At 39.5% G+C, this 14,587-nt stretch overlaps 1 protein-coding gene and 1 pseudogene across 2 annotated transcripts in view; one reads left to right on the forward strand and one right to left on the reverse strand.

Moving 5' to 3' along the window:
• The window catches only part of COG5 (component of oligomeric golgi complex 5), a 484,934-nt gene that overhangs the window by 73,514 nt on the left and 396,833 nt on the right, over positions 1 to 14,587 (forward strand). The gene's annotated exons all lie outside the window — the stretch shown is intronic.
• Positions 2,011 to 2,831, reverse strand: LOC136334000 (histone H3.3A-like; annotated as a pseudogene).

The following is a 14,587-nucleotide window of genomic DNA, read 5'->3' on the forward strand; positions in this document are numbered from 1 at the left end:
ATTGTTTATCCATTCAGCTTCTGAGACATATTTGCGTTGTTTTCATTGTGAATAAAGCTTCTATAAACACTTATTTTTAGTGCTCATAGGTAAAAACCTAGGAGTGCAATTTCTTAGTCATCTGTAAGTATTATGATTAACTTAAGATTTGCTATACTATTTTCCAAAATGGTTGTACTATTTTATACTCCCACAGCAGTGAATGAGAGTCCTATTGGCATTATATCCTTTAGTGTTAAATATCATGAATCATTTTAATTTTTGCCAGTCTAATAATAAGTTGTGTAGTGGCATCTCTTTGTGATTTTAATTTGCATTTACATAAACACTAATGATGTTGGGCCTGCTTTTGTGTATTTATTTTACATTTTGTTTCTTATTTTGTGAAGTGTCTGTCTAGATATTTTGCCCTTGTTTCAAACTGGGTGTCTACATTATGGAGTTGTAAGAGGTCTTTATATATGCTGGATACAAATCTTTTGTGAGATATGTATACGGTTAATGTTTGCTCCCAGTATATGGTTTCCTTTTATTTTGAATAGGATCTTTTTTTATAGTTTAATGTATTTTATTTTATTTTATTTTTTTACAGAGACAGAGAGAGAGTCAGAGAGAGGGATAGATAGGGACAGACAGACAGGAACAGAGAGAGATGAGAAGCATCAATCATTAGTTTTTCATTGCGACACCTTAGTTGTTCATTGACTGCTTTCTCCTATGTGCCTTGACCGTGGGGCTACAGCAGACCGAGTAACCCCTTGCTCAAGCCAGTGACCTTGGGTCCAAGCTGGTGAGCTTTGCTCAAACCAGATGAGCCCGCGCTCAAGCTGGTGACCTCAGGGTCTTGAGCCTGGGTCCTCTTCATCCCAGTCCGATGCTCTATCCACTGCGCCACCGCCTGGTCAGGCTATAGTTTAATGTATTTTAATAGCAAACTTACAGGAACAGCACGGAAGACAGACAACATTAAAAACATGTACTTGCGGCCCTGGCTGGTTGGCTCAGTGGTAGAGCGTCGGCCTGGCGTGCAGGGGTCCCGGGTTCGATTCCCGGCCAGGGCACATAGGAGAAGCGCCCATTTGCTTCTCCACCCCCACCCCCTCCTTCCTCTCTGTCTCTCTCTTCCCCTCCCGCAGCCAAGGCTCCATTGGAGCAAAGATGGCCTGGTTGCTGGGGATGGCTCCTTGGCCTGTGCCCCAGGCGCTAGAGTGGCTCTGGTTGCGGCAGAGCGAGGCTCCAGAGGGGCAGAGCATCGCCCCCTGGTGGGCAGAGCGTCGCCCCTGGGTCGGGCGCATGCGGGAGTCTGTCTGACTGTCTCTCCCCATTTCCAGCTTCAGAAAAAAAATAAATAAATAAAAAAAATAAAATAAAAACATGTACTTGCATGTAGGACAACTCAGCAAATGAATGGATGGAATCTACTGTATGATAAAAATGCTACAAACACCATTTAATTGCAATCAATAAGACATTTACTTGTTTTAAAAAATTCAAATGCTGGCATTGTCCAGAAAAATTTAACAGGTTTGTATGTTGTTATAGAGTTGAACTGCTGAAACTCATTCACTGAAACATTTTGACTTGCAGTAATGCTTTATGTCCCTGTATTTGTATTTTAAAAATTCTGCCTGACCTGTGGTGGTTGCAGTTTAAAAAGCAATGATCTGGAATGCTGAGGTCGCTGGTTTGAAATCCCAGTCTTGCCTAGTCAAGGCACAAAGGAGAAGTAACTACTACATGTTGATGTTTCCCACTCCTCCCTTCTCCTTCTAGCTCTCTCTCCTCTCTCTAAAATCAACAGAATCTTTTTTTAAAAAATCACACATAAATAAAAATGAAAAAATTGCCAATTCTGCCTGATTTCTGTCCCTTGTTTTCCACTTGCAGTCATATACTTAGGTAACTTTTGACCCTAGGGAAAAAAAGTATCTAACGTTCAGAACTACCAATAACAGGAAGAAGAAAAAAAATTTTTTTTAAGCATTAAATATTTCTAATCATAGTGAATTCTTAAACATGTTCTCTATGTATGCGGCATGCTAGCTCGATGTCTTTTAGCATAATTGTTACACGTTTATGGCATGGATAGCACACAGGTTGGTGTCTTCATAAAGGCCAACAAGATATGCCTCACCTGCCTCCTGCAGAGTACCAATAGCTGGACTCTGGAAGCACAGATCTGTTTGTTTGTTTTTTCTTTTCTTTTCTGAAGTTGGAAATGGGGAGGCAGTCAGACAGACTCCTGCGTGCGCCCGACAGGGATCCACCCTGCACGCCCACCAGGGGGCAACGCTCTGCCCACCAGGGGGCGATGCTCTGCCCATCTTGGGGCTTCGCTCTGCCGCAATCAGAGCCATTCTGGCGCCTGAGGCAGAGGCCACAGAGCCCTCCTCAGCGCCCGGGCAAACTGCTCCAATGGAGCCTTGGCTGCAGGAGGGGAAGAGAGAGACAGAGAGGAAGGAGAGGGGGAGGGGTGGAGAAGCAGATGGGCGCCTCTCCTGTGTGCCCTGGCCGGGAATCGAACCTGGGACTCCTTCACGCCAGGCTGACACTCTACCACTGAGCAAACCGGCCAGGGCTAGCACAGATTTGTTTTGAAATCCTGAGCAATTTCACACACCAGACACTGGAAGGGAAGTTTGCAAATCTGAAGTTCTGTGGACTTCTGATAACGTCTAATTTCATGAAGTATCACAGTACCGGGCCTATAACGATGAGGTTCTTCACCCCTCCAATAGAGGGAGCTTTCCTTCCAGCTGTTTTGGTAGCCAGTCGTTTCCTTGGTGCTTACCACCAGTTGCTTTGCAGGCAGTGTGCTTGGTATGAGGCATGATGTAGAGACCTCTGTACTTACCCAACTTTTCCTTTGGCTGGAGCTCAGAGCACAGTGGCGGCTGCAAACACCCAGAAATGTTAATTTTTGAGGAAGCCTAATGTATCTGTTTTGTTTTATACTTTGTACTCTTGGGTCCGTATCTTAAGTCTTAAACTGTCTTTTCTGCCGTAGCTGGGTCCCAATAAACCAATGTTGCAGGTTCAGTTCTCTATCAAGACACATGAAAGACTAAACCAATGAGTTCATTAACATGTGGAATGACAAATTGATGTTTATCTTAATCCCTACCTCTCTCTCTAAAAATTAATCAATAATTTTTTTTTGTTTAGTTTATTCATTTTAGAGAGAGGAGGCAGAGAGAAAGAGAGAAGAGGGGGTGGAACAGGAAGCATCAACTCCCATATGTGCCTTGACCAGGCAAGCCCGGGGTTTCAAACCGGTGACCTCAGCGTTCCAGGTCGACGATTTACCCACTGTGCCACCACAGGGCAGGCCTTAATCAATAAATTAAAAAAATTTTTAGACGAGATCGGGCGCGTTCAGGGTGGTATGGCCGTAGACTAAAAAAATTTTTAAAGACTATCTCTTCCTCTCCTGTGTTAGCAAAGAATTTCTCCTAGATTTTCTTTTAGTTTTATAGTTTTGTTTTGTATTGGGATCTATGATTCATGCAAAGGTAATTTTTGTTGTATTGTCAAAGCTTATTTTCCTCTTGAAGATATCCAGCTGATCCAGTACGGTTTGTTGAAAAGATCTTTCTATCTCTACTGGATTACCTTGGACCTTTTGTAGAAATCAATTGACCATATATGTATAGGTGTGTGTGTGTGTGTGTGTGTATGTATGTGTATACATATATATATATTTCTTTTTTGTGACAGAAACAGAGACAGAGATAGGGACAGACAGGAAGGGCAGGGAGGGAGATGAGAAGCATCAATTTTCTGCTGCGGCACTTAGTTGTTCATTGATTGCTTTCTCATATGTGCCTTGATCGGGGAGCTACAGCAGACCATGTGACTCCTTGCTCAAGCCAGCGACCTTGTTCTCAAGCTGGTGAGCATTGCTCAAACCAGATGAGCCCGCACTCAAGCTGGTGACCTCGGGGTTTCGAAACTGGGCCCTCTTCTTCCCAGTCTGACGCTCTATCCACTGTGCCACCGACTGGTCAGGCTGAAGGTATATTTTTGGATTCTACTCCGTTCCATTTATCTCTATGTCTGTTCTAATGTTACATAATTATATTTTTTAAAGTTTACCTTTTGTGATGGCATGGATGGACTTGGAGACTATTATGTTAAGTGAAATAAGCCAGGAAGAGAAAGACAGATATCATATGATCTCACTTATATGTGGAATCTAATGAACAAAGTGAACTGAGGAACAGAATAGAGGCAGAGGTGGGGTCGCAGGGAGCAGAGGGACAGCTGTCAGAGGGAAGGGAATGAGAAGATGGGATCAGAGAAGGTGAAGGGATTAGTGAAATTATATATACATAACACATAGATACAGATAACAGGACAGCAAATCTCAGAGGGAACGGGGAGGGGCAGGCAATGCTGGACAAGGGGGTGAGCGTGAGAGAATTGTATTGAGTGGGACACTTGAGTACATGTTAACACAATAAATTAAAATTAATAAAAAATTTTAAAAATAAGTAAACATTATTTAAAGTGTAGATCTTATAGACAGAATATTGTCAGGTCTTGTTTATTTTCATTCTCATAATTTTGGTCTTTATTGTTTGGAATATTTAATTAAATATTAATGTGATTAGATTAAATTTGCTGTTTTTCTAATATGTTCCATATTTGTCATCTTTTTTCTTTTGTCCTTGTCTTTCCTGCTATTTATTTTATTTGTCCTTTATTAAAAACCAATGTTAAGTGCACAATTTATTGTCATTAAGTGCATTCACAATGTTATATTACTTTCCACAATATCTATTATAGAACCTTTCATCATCTCAAAAGAAATCCTACTCTTATTAAACAATAACTCCCCTCTTTTCTCTTCTCCCATGCCTTGGTAACTTCTGTTCTATTTTCTGGCTTGTGAATTTGCATATTCTAGATACTTTATATAAATGGAATAATTATTTTATTATATATATTATGTATTATATATTATTATTTTGTGTATGGCTTATTTCATTTAGCATGTTTTTAAGATTCATCTGTGTTGCAGCATGTATCAGATCTTCATTCCATTTTTGTACCTGAATAATAATTGCATTGTATGTATATGCCATATTTTGTTTACTCATCTGTTGGTTGATACTTGAGTTATTTTCACCTTTTGGCTGTTGTAAATAATGTTTATTCATCTGTTGATGGACAGTTGGGTTGTTTCCACCTTTTGACCATTGGCTGTGAACCTTGGTGTAAAAGTATTATCTATTTGAGTCCCTATTTATAGTTCTTTTGGGTATATATACTCAGGTGTGGAACTGCTGGGTCATATGGTAATTCTGTATTTAATATTTCGAGAATCAAACGATATTCCATAGCACCTGCCTAATTTACATTTCTACCAACAGTGCACAAGGGTTTTTATTTTTCCAGATCCTCATAAACACCTGTTATATTTCACTTTTTAAAAATAATTTTCACTTTCATGGGGATGAAATAGTATATCAAGTTTGTATTTGTTTTTTTATTCAGTGAGACAGGAGGCAGAGACGGACTTTTTAAGTTTTTATTGATTTTAATTTATTGTGCTTCCATATGTAGATTCAAGTGTCCCCCTGAATATATCTCCCTCCCCCCACCCCAGTGTTCCCCTTGATATCCCCTTTGACGCCTCCCCCCAACACCCTCCCTGCTTTCCTTCAGGACTTGTGTACTGTTCTCTATAACGCTGTGTTATGTATATATGATTTCACTAATCTCTTTCCATTCTCTGATCCCATCCTCTCATCCCCTTTCCCTCTGACCGCTTTCCCTCTGGTCCCTTTGAGCCCCCTTCTACCTCTATTCCATTCCTTAGTTCACATTGTTCATTAAATTCCTCAAATGAGTGAGGTCATATGATATCTTTCTTTCTCTGCCTGGCTTATTTCACTTAGCATAATATTCTCCAGGTCCATCCATGTTGTTGCAAAAGGTAAGATTTCCTTTTCCATGGCTGAGTAGTATTCCATTGTGTATATGTACCACTGCTTTTTAATCCACTCATTCACTGATGGACATTTGGGCTGTTTCCAGATATTTGCTATTGTAAACAATGCTGCAATAAACATGGGGGTGCATGTTTTTTTTGAATCAGTGATTTGGTATTCTTAGGATATATTCCTAAAAGTGGGATACCTGGGTCAAAAGGCATTTCCATTTTTAATTTTTTGAAGAATCTCCATACTGTTTTCCACAGTGGCTGCACCAGTCTGCATTCCCACCAGCAGTGCAGGAGGGTTCCCTTTTCTCCATATCCTTGCCAGCGCTTATTATGTGTTGTGTTGTTAATGAGCACCATTCTGACAGGTGTGAGGTAATATCTCATTGTGGTTTTAATTTGCATTTCTCTAATGATTAGTGATGTTGAACACTTTTTCATATGCCTATTGTCCATCTGTATGTCCTCTCTGGAGAAGTGTCTCTTCATTTCTTTTCCCCATTTTTTGATTGGATTGTTTATCTTCCTGGTGTTGAGTTTTATAAATTCTTTATAAATTTTGGTTTTAACCCTTATCAGACATATTGTCGAATATGTTCTTTCATTGTGTGGTTTGTCTTTTTATTTTGTTCATATTGTCTTTAGCTGTGCAAAAGCTTTTAAGCTTTATATAGTCCCATTTGTTTATCCTGTCCTTTACTTGCTCGTGGAGATAAATCAGCAAATATGATATATTGCTGCGATAGATGTCGGAGAGCTTACTGCCTATGTTTTCTTCTAATATGCTTATGGTTTCATGACTTACATTTAAATTTTTTATCCATTCTGAATTCATTTTTGTGTATGGTGTAATTTGGTAGTGTAGTTTCATTTTTTTGCAAGTAACTTTCCAATTTTCCCAACACCCTTTGTTAAAGAGACTGTCTTTACTCCATTGTATGCTCTTACCTCCTTTGTCAGATATCAGTTGTCCATAAAGGTGTGTGTTTGTTTCTGAGTTCTCTGTTCTGTTCCATTGATCTATATGCCTGTTCTTATGCCAGTACCAAGCTGTTTTGAGTACATTGGCCTTGTATGAGGAAGTGTGATACCTCCCACTTTATTCTTCTTTTTCAAGATTGCTGAGACTCTTCGTGTTCTTTTTTGGTTCCAAAAATTTTTTTGAAAAATGTGTTCTATATCTTTGAAGTATGCCATTGGTATTTTAATAGGAATTGCATTGAGTTTATAGATTGCTTTGGGTAATATAGACATTTTAATGATGTTTATTCTTCCTATCCATGAACACGGTGTATGCTTCCACTTGTTTGTACCTTCCTTGATTTCTGTTATCAATGTTTTATATTTTTCTGAGTACAAGTCTTTAACTTCCTTGGTTAAATTTACTCCTAGATACCTTATTTTTTTGTTGCAATAGTGAAAAGGATTGTTTTCTTAATTGTTCTTTCAGACAGTTCATTGTTGGTATATAAAAATGCCTCTGATTTCTGAATATTAATTTTATATCCTGCCACCTTGCTGAATTTATTTATCAGGTCAAGTAGTTTTTTGACAGACTTTAAGGTTCTCTATGTATAGTATGATGTCATCAGCAAATACTGATAGTTTTACTTTTTCTTTTCCAATTTGGATGCCTTTTATTTCTTCTTGTCTGATTGCTGTGGCTAGGACTTCCAGAACTATGTTCAGTAAGAGTGGTAAAAAGGAGCACTCCTTCCTTGTTCCTGATCTTAAGCAGATTGCTTAATTTTTGCTTATTGCGTATGATGTTGGCTGTGAGTCTGTCATAGATGGTCTTTATCATGTTTAGGTATGTTTTCTGTATTCTCACTTTGCTGAGAGTTTTGATCATAAATGGGTGCTGGATTTTATCAAATGCTTTTTCTGCGTTTATTGATATTATCATGAGGGTTTTCTCCTTCCTTTTGTTTATGTGATGAATCACATTGATTGATTTGTTAATATTGTACCAGCCTTGCCTCCCCAGAATAAATCCCACTTGATCATGATGTATGACTTTTTCATGTATTTCTGGATCCGGTTTCCTAATATTTTGTTGAGAATTTTAGCATCTAAGTTCATCATGGATTTTGGCTTATTGTTTTCTCTCTTTGTAGTGTCTTTACTCACTTTTGGAATGAGGATTATGCTTGCCTCATAAAAGGAGCTTGGAAGTCTTTCCTGCTCTTGAATTTTTTCAAATAGCTTGAGAAAGATAGGAGTTCGTTCTTTTTTATTTCATAATGTTTGCCTGTGAAGCCATGTGGCCAGGACTTTTGTTTGTTGGGAGTCAAATGTTTCAGCCTCATTTGATGTAATTGGTATGTTTAGGTTTTCTGATTCTTCCAGATTGATTTTTGAAAGCATATATGTTTCAAGGAATTTGTCCATTTCACCTAGGTTATCTAATATTTTGGCATACAGTTCTTCATAGTATTTTCTTATAATCCTTTGTATTTCTGCTGTGTCAGTTGTTACTTCTCCACTCTCATTTCTAATTTTATTTGAGTCCTCTCTCTTTTTTTGGGGAAGTGAGTCTGGTTAAAGGTTCATCAATTTTGTTTTCCTTTTCAAAGAACCAGCTCTTGGTTTCAGTGATATTTTGTATTGTTTTTTTAACCTCTATGTCATTTATTTCCACTCTGATATTTATTATTTACTTTTTTCTGCTTCATCTGGGCTTTGTTTGTTGTTGTTTTTCTAGTTCTTTTAGATGTAGGGTTAAGTTTTTTATTTGCGCTTTTTTTTGCTTTTTTTTTTTTTTTTTTTTGCATTTTTCTGAAGCTAGAAACAGGGAGAGACAGTCAGACAGACTCCTGCATGCGCCCGACCGGGATCCACCCGGCACGCCCACCATGGGGCGATGCTTTGCCCATCTTGGGCGTCGCCATGTTGCGACCAGAGCCACTCCAGCGCCTGAGGCAGAGGCCACATAGCCATCCCCAGCGCCTGGGCCATCTTTGCTCCAATGGAGCCTTGGCTGCGGGAGGGGAAGAGATAGACAGAGAGGAAGGCGCGGCGGAAGGTTGGAGAAGCAAATGGGCGCTTCTCCTGTGTGCCCTAGCTGGGAATCGAACCCGGGTCCTCCGCACGCTAGGCCAACACTCTACCGCTGAGCCAACCGGCCAGGGCCTTTTTTTTGCTCCTTAAAGTATGCTTGTAATGCTATGAACTTCCATCTCAGGACTGCTTTTGCTGTGTCCCATAAATTTTGAGTTGTTGTATGTTTATTTTCATGCGTTTCAAGGAAAGTTTTGATTTCTTTTTTGATCTTATTGTTAACCCATTTGTTATTTAATAACATACTGTTTAGTCTCCAAGTGTTTAAATGTTTTTTAGTTTTTCCATTGTAGTTGATTTCTTGTTTCATGTCTTTTTTTTTTTTTTTTTTTTTTGTATTTTTCTAAAGTTGGAAACGGGGAGGCAGTCAGACAGACTCCTGCATGTGCCCAACTGGGATCCACCTGGCATGCCCACCAGAGGGCGATGCTCTGCCCATCTGGGGCGTTGCTCTGTTGCATCCAGAGCCATTCTAGCACCTGAGGCAGAGGCCATAGAGCCATCCTCAGCGCCTGGACCAACTTTGCTCTAATGGAGCCTTGGTTGCAGGAGGGGAAGAGAGAGACAAAGAGGAAGGAGAGGGGAAGGGGTGGAGAAGCAGATGGGCGCCTCTCTTATATGCCCTGGCCGGGAATTGAACCCGGGACTCATGCACTCCAGGCTGACACTCTACCACTGAGCCAACTGGCCAGGGCCTTGTTTTATGTCATTTTGATCAGAGAAGATGCTTGATATGATTTCAATCTTCTTAAATTTATTGAGACTTGTTTTGTGTCCTAGCATGTGGTTTATCCTAGAGAATGTTCTAAGAGCACTTATAAAGAATGTATATTCTGCTTTAGGGTGAATGGTTCTGAAGATATTTATTAAATATAGATTGATCAACTGGATATATAGTATATTCTTTAAGGCTGATGTTTCTTTATTAATTTTCTTTCTTGAGGATCTCTCCAGTGATGTTAGTGGGGCATTGAAATCTCCTACTAATATAGTATTGCTGTTGATCTCACCGTTTAAGTCCACCAAAAATTGCTTTGTAAATTTAAGCGCTCCTATATTGGGCACATAGATATTTATAATGGTTATATCTTCCTGTTGGATTGCTCCCTTTATCATTATATAGTGACCTTCTTCATTCATCCCTTACTATAGCCTTTGTTTTAAAGTCTATTTTGTTAGATATAAGTATTGCTACCTCAACTTTTTTTCAATTTCTATATGCATGAAATATTCTTTTTTCATCTCTTCACTTTCAGTCTGTCTGTCTCTTTTGTTTTGAGGTGGGACTCTTTTAGACAGCATATGTTCAGGTCCTGTTTTCTTATCCATGCAGCTACCCTATATCTTTTGATTGGAGCATTTAATCCATTTACATTTAAGGTCATTATTGATATGTATTTGTTTATTACCATTTTTTTTCTTTAAATCTACGTTCATCTTTTTCTAGATTTTTTTTCTCTTTGTTCTGTTTACAAACGGCCCCTTTACATTTCTTGCAGCATTGGTTTGGTTGTAATGAATTCCTTGAGTTTTTTTGTTGGGAAAGATTTTTATTTCACTTTCAATTCTAAATGATACCCTTGCTGGATAAAGAAGTCTTGGTTGTAGGCTCTTGTTTTCACATTACTTTGAATATTTCTTGCCATTCCCTTCTGGCTTCTAGTGTTTCTGTTGAGAAGTCAGATGTCATCCTTATGGGGGCTTCTCTGTACATAATAGACTGCTTTTCTCTTCCAACTTTTAGTATTCTTTCTTTATCCCTTAATTTGGTATTTTAATTATGATGTGTCTTAGTGTAGGCCTCTTTGGGTTCCTCTTTAATGGGACTCTCTGTGCTTCTTGTGCTTGTGTGACTTTTTCCTTCATCAGTTTAGGGAAGTTTTCAGCTATGATTTCTTCAGTCAGGTTCTCTAAGTTCCTTGTTATTTTTCTTCTTCAGGAACCCCTATGATGTGGATGTTGTTTTTCCTCATGGTGTCACAGAGTTCTGTTAGAGTTTTCTCAGACTTTTTGAGCCTCTTTTCCTTTTGGTGCTCTCTTTCTGTGCTTTTGTTTATCTTGTCCTCTAAATCACTGATTTGATCCTCGGCTTCATCCAGCCTACCTTTTTTTTAATTTTATTTTATTTATTTATTTTTTATTTTTTTTTATTTATTCATTTTAGAGAGGAGAGGGAGAGACAGAGAGAGAGAGAGAGAGAGAGAGAGGAGAGACAGAGAGAGAGAAGGGGGGAGGAGCTGGAAGCATCAACTCCCATATGTGCCTTGACCAGGCAAGCCCAGGGTTTGAACCGGTGACCTCAGCATTTCCAGGTCGACGCTTTATCCACTGCACCACCACAGGTCAGGCTCCAGCCTACTTTTTATTCCTTCTAATGTAGTCTTCATTTCTGATATTGTATTTTTCATTTCTCACTGGTTCGTTTTTTATGATTTCAGTGTCCTTTTTGGTGCTTGCTATCTCTTTATTGAGGTGCACATTATGTCCCTCCATTGTTGCTCTAAGATCTTTGAGCATTCTCACAATCATTATTTTAAACTCTGCATCCAGTAATTTGGTTATTTTCATCTCATTCAATTTTTTTTTCTGGGGATTTCTCTTATTGATTTGTTTGGATTGCTTTCTCTGTCTTCCCATTTTGTTTGTGTATAGACATTTCCTTTGGGGGTGTTGTATGTATAGTTAGCTGAGTCTAGGGTTGGTATTGTCTGCTTCCAGTTTCCAGTTGTGTTGTTTCTAGATGTTTTTGGGTTGGAATCAGCATTGTTTGTAATTTGCTGTGGGCTAGTTGTCTGCTGTTACTGTTCTTTTTGCTATTTGTGTTGGCGTTTTCTTTTTGTTTTCTAACTTTATTTTTATTTATCTTTTTACAGTGACAGAGAGAGGGATAGATAGGGACAGACAGGAACAGAGAGAGTTGAGAAGCATCAATTATCAGTTTTTCATTGCGACACCTTAGTTGTTCATTGATTGCTTTCTCATATGTGCCTTGACTGTGGGGCTACAGCAGACTGAGTAACCCCTTGCTCGAGCCAGCAATCTTGGGTCCAAGCTAGTGAGCTTTTTGCTCAAGCCAGATGAGCCCGTGCTCAAGCTGGCAACCTCAGGGTGTCAAACCTCGGTCCTCCGCATCCCAGTTCTACACTTTATCCACTGCGCCACCGCCTGGTCAGGCTGTGTTGGCGTTTTCTATGTCTTAGCTGGGTTAGGTCTGCATTTCACTTTTTCACACTTGTCTTTGCGCTCATTGTTTCGCACTTGTTACCCGGTATATTATGGTAGGTTACGTTTTGCCACGTTCTGCCCAGAAATGGCTCAGAAAAGATTTTTGTACAGTGCTGAATTCAAGTTAAAAGTGATCTAGTTTGCAAAAGTGAATGGAAATCATGCTACTGAATATAAGTTTGTTCCTCCTCCAACTGAAAAATCAATCCGAGACTGGCTACAGGAAGAAGAAACCCTATTGAAAGTGCCACGGCAGAAGGCCATGAGAGGCAAGTCAGCAAAATGGCCTGATTTAGAGAGGGAATTGAAGATATGGATTGAAGAGCAAAGGGCAATTGGAATTCCACAAACATGGTTCAGCATGAGGCAAGAAGAGTTACTGATGAAAAAGACGTTACTGATTTCAAAGTAGAACACATTGGTGCTTCAGGTTCATGAAACAGAATAGACTAAGCATGCATACATGCACCAGACTTGCCCAAAAGATGCCTGAAAGCTATGAGCAGAAGGTCCTTGAATTTCCTCGTTTTGTCATTCAGTGTTGGAAGACACATCAGTTTGAGTTGGGACAGATTGCAAAGATGGAGTAAGTTCCCCTTCAATTTGATGTCCCAAGTAACAGAACTGTTGGTAAAGAGGGGGTGAAAACTGTAACTGTGAAGACAAGTTGACATGAGAGGAGCCATTATACAGTTCTAGCTTGTTGTGCTGACAGAACCAAGCTGCCTACTCTGCTGAATTCCAAACACAAGAAGACATTCCTTGAGGAGTGATTGTCCACATTCATGACAAGGGTTGGATGGATCAGGATGGGATGAAAATTTGGTTTGAGAAAGTTTGGAGAAGGAGACAAGGTGGGCTCTTATGCAAACCTGCCCTATTCATGCTTGATCAGTTCAGGGCACACATAACAAAAACACAAAGAAGATTGCTGCAGAGCAAAAAACAAAACTTGCCATCATACCTGGAGGCTTGACATCCCAGCTCCAACCACTTGATGTCAGCATTAACAAACCCTTCAAAGCTGCCATGTGACAAAAGAACTGAATAGGCACTTCTCCAGAAAGGATTACAGATGGCCAATAGGCATATGAAAAAGTTCACTGTCACTAATCATCAGAGAAATGCAAATTAAAACCACAATGAGATACCACTTTATACCTGTCAGAATGGTGCTCATTAACAAATCAACACACAATAAGTGCTGGCGAGGGTGTGGAGAAAAGGGAACCCTCCTGCATTGCTGGTGGGAATGCAAACTGGTGCAGCCGTTGTGGAGAACTGTATGGGATTTCCTCAAAAAATTAAAAATGGAGCTGCCTTTTGACTTAGCTATCTCACTTTTAGGAATATATCCTAAGAATACTAGATTACTGATTCAGAAGAAGATATGCATCCCCATGTTTATTGCAGCATTGTTTATAATATCTGGAAACTGCCAATGTGTCCATCAATGGATGAGTGGATTAAAAAGCAGTGGTACATATACACAGTGGAATACTACGTGGATGTGAAGAAAAAGGAAAACTTTCCTTTTGCAACAGCATAGATGGACCTGGAATGTTTTGCTAAGTGAAATAAGCCAGGCAGAGAAAGAAAAATATCATATGATCTCACTTATATGTGGAATCTAATGAGCAAAATAAACTGAGGAACAGAACAGGCAGAGGCAGGGTCACAGGGAGCAGAGAGACAGGTGTCAGAGGGAAGGGGGCTGAGGAGATGGTATCAGAGAAGGTAAAGGGATTAGTGAAATTATATATACATAACACAGATATAGATAACAGGACAGCAAATCCTGGAGGGAAGGGGAAGGGGAAGGGAGTTATGGGGAGGGGGGTAAAGGGGTATAAAAAGGGACACAGTGGTGGGGGCTGAGGGAATTATATTCAGTGGGACACTTTAATCCATGTAAACACAATAAATTAAAATTAATAAAAATTAAAAAAAAACTGCCATGAGAGACGAATGGAATCCATGGATGAAGTTTTCTGGGGACCATTTGATACCAGCAGGAAGAGTGAAGAAACCAACTATAGAAGAAGTTTATATCTGGGTGAAAAGATCCTGGGATAATACCAAGATTGAGATCATAGTTGTCATTTAAGTGTGGTATTTCAAATGCCATAGATCAGCGGTTCTCAACCTGTGGGTCGCTGCCATAGATGGAACTGAGGACGAGGCAATATATGATGACAGTGATTCGTCATCAGACACAGATGACGACAAGCTAATAGATGGGAGTTTTGACAGTGATGAGGAGTTGTATGAATATTGTTATATGATGAATAAAGCTTGAATTTCACAACTTTATGTAATACTTTTTTTTCTTCAAATTTTGGGCCCCAAAATACG

The sequence above is a fragment of the Saccopteryx bilineata genome, chromosome 4 (genome assembly GCF_036850765.1).
Source record: "Saccopteryx bilineata isolate mSacBil1 chromosome 4, mSacBil1_pri_phased_curated, whole genome shotgun sequence".
Taxonomy (NCBI): Eukaryota; Metazoa; Chordata; class Mammalia; order Chiroptera; family Emballonuridae; genus Saccopteryx; species Saccopteryx bilineata.